Source organism: Vipera berus, assembly GCF_964194415.1.
Source record: "Vipera berus genome assembly, chromosome: Z".
Lineage (NCBI taxonomy): Eukaryota > Metazoa > Chordata > Lepidosauria > Squamata > Viperidae > Vipera > Vipera berus.
Window position 1 is genome coordinate 45,930,538 of NC_138205.1, and position 6,407 is coordinate 45,936,944.

Consider the following 6,407-nt stretch of genomic DNA (forward strand, 5'->3'; position numbering starts at 1 on the left):
CAAAAATGAATAATGAGTGAAACTATAGATGTTGCCCTTGCTGACTGCAAAATCTGGATGTTCTATTCATATACTGCTTCTAAATTATGAATTAGCTTCTCTGGCTGAGGCTGTCTTCTCTGAACATGGGCATACAGCAATGTAATATTGTCTTGAAAATAGGTTTGTTTATAACCTTCATATACAAGAGCTGTACATGAAGAACAAACCATGCAAGTTGCAAAAATAAAAGAATTTTAAACCTTATTGTTGTACAACAAACTCTGTAATTTCTGCTCTTCTTTATTTATCAGATCTCAAGAAATCCCTGAGCCTCCTCCTGTGGAAATAACGTGAGTTACTACATGTACTACCGAACTATTACTAATGTTGTTTTCCTGTTTAAAAGTTCGAGCACCACAGCAAGCCTTCTGAATTTTTGTTGATAAGAAATTATTAGAAATCCTTAGAGTGCTGTTTCCAACAGAACTGATTAATGGATCAGAGTTCAAAACTTTGAAAGAATACTTATGGTATTTCATTAATTTTTTTAATTTTAAATATATTAGGTATTTTTAGACTACATATTAAAGGGCTTACCCTCTGCAATTATGTATTTTATTTTCAAATGTAGCTACCTTTTCCTCATATTTTAGCAATCCAAAAGTGAGGATAAAATTAAATTAACATTTTAGAAACAGCTGCAATTGATAGAGATCCAGTTTCTATCACCAGGCAAGAAACCAGGAGGTACTGAGTTCTAGTTTCACGCTGGGCATTAAGCCAGGAGGGTGATCTTGGCTCAATCACTCTCTCAGCCCTAGGAAGGAGGCAATGGCAAACCACTTCTGATATCTTCCCAAGAAAACCGCAGGGACAAGTCCAAGCGGTTGCCAGGAATCAATACTGATAGGAAGGGATGTAAACAAGCAATGATTGTTGAACAAGCAAATCCACCAAAAATCTTTATGTAAATCCCTCAAAACTGGTTAACTTAAAGCAGGAATGTCATCTGGGTGCAGAACAAATTAAACAGAACTGACTTCTGGGTGGCTGTCCAGCGTCGCAGACGGTTGGAATCGACCGCCGCCCCTTCGTTTCTGTTTAAACTGCTGAGCAGCCGACTTTCAGCCCCGTCCGACAAATCACCAGAAAGAATGAGTCCGGAACGAGAGCTGGTTCTCCTGAGCCACGTTTATTACCTTCACAAACAGTCACTCGAAGACAGACGAAGTCAGCGTTGATTCCACAGCACAATCAACGCTGCTAAATAGCCGGCAGAGCCGACACCCACCACCACACCCTTAATTGCTTAACCACGCCCTCACCCTACTTAACTACCGCCCCCCTTGGCTCCTGCCCTTTGGCACCCGCCCCCAGGTACGTATCCTCCCCGTCCCCGTCCCACCACCATTGCAGCCGATAAGCCACCCCCCAGCCCAAACCGCCCTCCTTTTCCCCAGAGCTCCGCACAACCTCACCTCCCCCCTCAGGTCCCCAGACCGCCGTGAGTTGCGCCGCTCGGACCATCCGCCGCTGGTGCCTGTCACGCAGTCCCCTGGCAGGCAAGGAGGCAGGCAGAGCGTTGGAACGTGTCATCTGCGCAAACGGGTTTCCAGGGGGATGCAGTGCCAGTGCGTGTCCTGGGCCCCTCCCCGTTCCGCCGGTAGGCCCTGCCGCCTCCTGGTCCGCCCTGGCGCCCGTCCTCGGTCTGCTGCTCGGGCGCTGGGCAACTGCCGGCTGCGCCACCGTACGGCTGCTCCCCGGCTTTCCGGACAGCCCTGGAGGCTGCTGGGCCACGGCGGCGGCCACGCTCTTCCCCGGCTTGTCGGTGGGATGCGGGCGCCGGCGGCTGTTCCCAGGGCCCGGTAAGATGCCCTGTGGCCTTTCCAGGTGCCGGGCGGGTGGCCGCTGAGCCGACTCGGCAGCCGCACTCCTCCCCGGCTCGTCGGGGGAATGTAGGTGCCGTCAGCTGCTTCCGAGGGCCGGCAGGTCGCTCCGCGGCCTCTCCAGGTGATGGGCGGGTGGCTGCTGAGCCGTCTCATCGGCTGCGCTCTTCTCTGGCTCGTCGGGGGAACGCGGGCGCCTGCGGCTGTTCCCGGGGGCCGGTAAGTTGCTCCGTGGCCTCCCCAGGTGTCGGGCGGGCGGCTGCTGAGCTGTCACGGCGGCTGCGCACTTCCCCGGCTCTTCGGGAGACCGCGGGTGCCGGCAGCTGGTCTCAGGGGCCGGTGGGTCGCTCCGCGGCCTCTCTGAATGTCGGGCGTGCCGGGCCCGACATGCCGCCCCCCTACCAAGGGTCCTCCTGCAGATGTAGAGGGCAAAGGCACACAATCACTCACCCCGCATACACCACCATTTCCCCGACCCCCCGGCCTGTTAGGGTGAGCACGGTGGAACGCCCGAACTAAGCGTGGAGCGTGGACGTCTTTCCCCGACACCCACGTTGCCTCCTCCACCGGGTACCCCTTCCACCGAAGAAGCTGCTTTGCAGTGTGAAAACCCTACTCCTCGGGGGAAGAGGGGAGGGGGAGTTCCCAGGTAGGGGTAGAGCCTCCTTAGAGCCCCAGAGCGTTTGTTCTGGGGCTTGAAGGGTGAGGGCCCCCCAAAGCCTGGGAGTCTCCGGAGCGGAGGACTCTTCTGCTGTTAGCAGAACAAGACGCTGAATCCACTTCTGCCAGTTTGATTGACATCTAGAAACATTGTTGCAGCAGAGCAGAGACAGGAGTCCTATAAACAGCAAGTACAAGGCTTTAACCCTCGAAAAACAATTCTTTTTTCGCCCTGCTTACTATTTGGAAAAGAAAGGGAAAATGGCATCTGAGTGAATAGGGAGGAGAGAGGGGAAGAACTTTTTTCCCTTTTTTATAAGAGGTGAAGGGGTTTTTCTTTTTTTCCCCTCTCTCCCCCCTTTTTTTATAGTGAAAGTGTTTGCTGGGAGATTGAGGAGGAATTGGACTTTAAATTTGCTCTGCCTGAACTTACGAGATGTGGTTTTAGTTCTTAAAGGAGAAGAGAAGTGAAAGTGTGAACGGAGAGTTAAGTGCCTTTAAAATGGCTTCTAAGGCTCCTAGAATCCCTGTTACTAAAGTGCAGGGACATCGCCTGTTCAGCAATCTGGACTGCAGTCTTTGACGTCATCCCCTGCAGCTTCTCCACCTGTAACGTTAAAGGACCTGCAAGATGCCTTAAAAGTGTTTAGCCACTCAGTCTGAAAAAAATAACTGAAAAAATAACTGAACAGGTGACTGAGCTTATTGAGAAGAAGAACAAGGAAATGCGGAAGGACATTCTCTTAGCAATTCAGGGGCTGGCAGGATGTATTGAGACTTTGAATGAACAGGTGGAAGAAGTGAAACAAAATAATTTGTTGTTGGAGGCTAAAATGGGTGAAGCTGAATTTAAAATGGATAAAACGGAGGAAGAGGTTCTGATGTTACAGTATAGAGATATGGAGTTTGCCCTAAGGATCAGAGGTTTGAAAGAGAATTCTCAGGAGAACTTGCAAGAGATTCTGGTGGATGCTTTGGCACCTATTTTGGGGTTTAAACCCAAAGAATTCTTTAGGGAGATAGATAAAGTCTTCAGAGTTAACTCTTGGATTGCCAGGCAGAGGAAATTGCCAAGAGATGTGATGGTGTATTTTACGAAGAGGAGGATAAGAAATGAGATTATCCAAAAATTTTATAATAAGAGATTTACAATTGCTGGTCAAGAGGTGTTGATTCTGAAAGAAATTCCCCCAAAAGTTTTGAGAAAAAGGAAAGAATTTGCTTTTTTGGCAGAAGAATTGAAAAAACAACAGCTTCAGTTCAGATGGGAGATTCCAATGGGGATTGTGGTGAATTTTGCTGGAATAAGATATCGTCTTAATACAGTTTTGAAGACACAAGATTTTTATACTAATGTATTGAAAGCAGGTTCATCGCCCTCTACAGAAGATAAAGAAGGAAAAGATGAAGGAGTGCAACAGTTATAAGAAAAACAGCAATCTTCAGAAATTGTGCAAACCTTGGCTTTAGCAGAAGAAACTTCGACTCAAGGAATAACACGGGCTGCATCTAGACGTAAGGCACAACAACAACAACGGCAACAGAATCAATGTTTGATGATTACAACTCAAGAATCAAGTGAAGCAGTGGGAGGAGCGCGGCCGAAGAGGCAGATTTCTGAATATCTTCAGGTGGCGCTCCGGAGGCTTCAAGTCGCAAAGGATGGTGACAAAATTCCTGACCTGGAATGTTAATGGCTTGAATTCACCACAAAAGAGGAAGAAAATAGTTCAGTATTTGAAACATTTTAAAAATGATGTTGTATGTTTGCAAGAGACGCATATTCACGTATCTGATCAGAAATATTTGATAAATCTGAGACTGGGTACACAATTTATTGCATCCGCTCCAGAGAAGAAAAATGGTATAGTAATATATGTGAAGAAGGGTTTGATAGCCAAATTAATAGAAGCAGATATACAAGGAAGATATATTATTTGGTTGTGATGATGCAACGTATTATCACGTATGGTGGACTTGTAAAAAAGTTAAAGCTTTTTGGATTAAAATTTGGTGGAATATGCAGAAGATTTTTAAGAAAAAGATAAGATTTTTACCCCAATTGTTTTTGTTGGGTATTATCACTGATTGTACTGCTATAGAAACCAAATTGATGCTGAATTTAATAACAGCTGCAAGACTTTTGGTAGCGCAATACTGGAAGAAGGAGGACCTGCCTACTATTGAAGAATGGACTTTGAAAGTTTCGAACTTGGCAGAAATGGCTAAAATCTCAGCATATGTGAAAGATCACTCTCAACAGAGTGGAATGGAAAAGATGGATTGATTTTATTCAGAACAAATATGGGACTACAAAGTATCATTTAGCATTTTAATAGTTATTAGTTATTGTAATTAGAGGCTATATTATTTTTCTTTTCTATGGTTAAAAGGTAAAGGTAAAGGTACCCCCGCACATGCGTGCTAGTCGTTTCCGACTCTAGGGGCCGGTGCTCATCTCCGTTTCAAAGCCGAAGAGCCAGCGCTTGTCCGAGGATGTCTCCGTGGTCATGCGGCCGGCATGACTAGACGCCAAAGGCGCAAAGTGTGATAGGGTTTAAAGAGTAATTATAGTAATTAGAATATTTTAGAGTAAGATTGTATGATGTAATACCCTGTATTCGGCTCTGTGAAGTTGGGGGTGGTGGTGTTGGGATGGGAGGGATGGGGAGAGGAGTGGGGTAGATGGGGTATATGTTTTAAAAATGTATTTTAAAACTTTTCAATAAAAAAAGACTCTAAAGGAACTGCAACAGAAGTTCTTTATGATGGGATCAGACCCTATTTTGTTCAATGACAAATACAAATTTTATATGGTTATATGTGTTTGTTATTCTATTGCATCCTGTCCTATAGGATTGTTTACAGTCTCTTGAAATATAGAAGAGAGGTGAACCATTGGTTTTTCCAGAAAACTAATCCGTTCTGGTATCAAAACTAGACAAAAAATTGTTTATGTTTTTATTTTTTGGATATATGTTTTACCGTATTTTTCCCTGTGGACGTACGACAGCATATAGGAGAGACCTCACTCATTTTAGCCCAAGAGCAACAATCCTGTGAGGTAGGTTTATCCCAGGAAGCGACTGGCGCCAAATCATTCAGAGACTCCATGAGATTTCTGGACATTTGAACTTGGGACTCCCCACATCTGTTTCAACAGTTTGACTTGGTTATCCCTTTAATTCACGCTCTCAGCTATGAATTAACAAGCTAAAGCAGAATGACAATACATTTATTTATTTATTTATTAAATTTTTATACCGCCCTTCTCCCGAAGGACTCAGGGCGGTGTACAGGGCAACAAATATCAAAATGTAAATACAAAAGTTAAAAAAGAGATTAAAAAGAATTAAATAATTATGCCCAAGAATACAATACTAAAAATGTGATTAAAACTTATTTAAATCCAACCCCAAACCCATCAGACAAGGCCCGATTGTTCAAATAGATAGGTTTTTAAATGACGCCGGAAGGAGCGCAGGTCGGGGGCCATCTGGAGCTCAACCAGAAGGCGGTTCCACAGGTCTGGCGCGCCCACAGAGAACGCCCTCCCCCTGGGGGCCACCAATCGACATTCTTTGATCGGAGGCACCCTGAGGAGGCCCTCTCTGTGGGAGCGCACTGGATGGAGGGAAGTTGATGCCGGCAGCAGGTGCTGCCGTAGGTAATCCAGACCCATGCCATGTAGGGCTTTGTAGGTCATAACCAGCACCTTGAATAAAAGAAATAAATGGATGTAGGTATCAAAAGCTTAAAAAAAGGAAGAAGAGTCTGCCTAGGCATTCTGGAAAAGCTAGACTTGAGTTACAATGAAGGTAAGAGCCTGGGTACACACATGCATTCTCTGTCATGCCCACAACACCTAGGTTTTGCAGC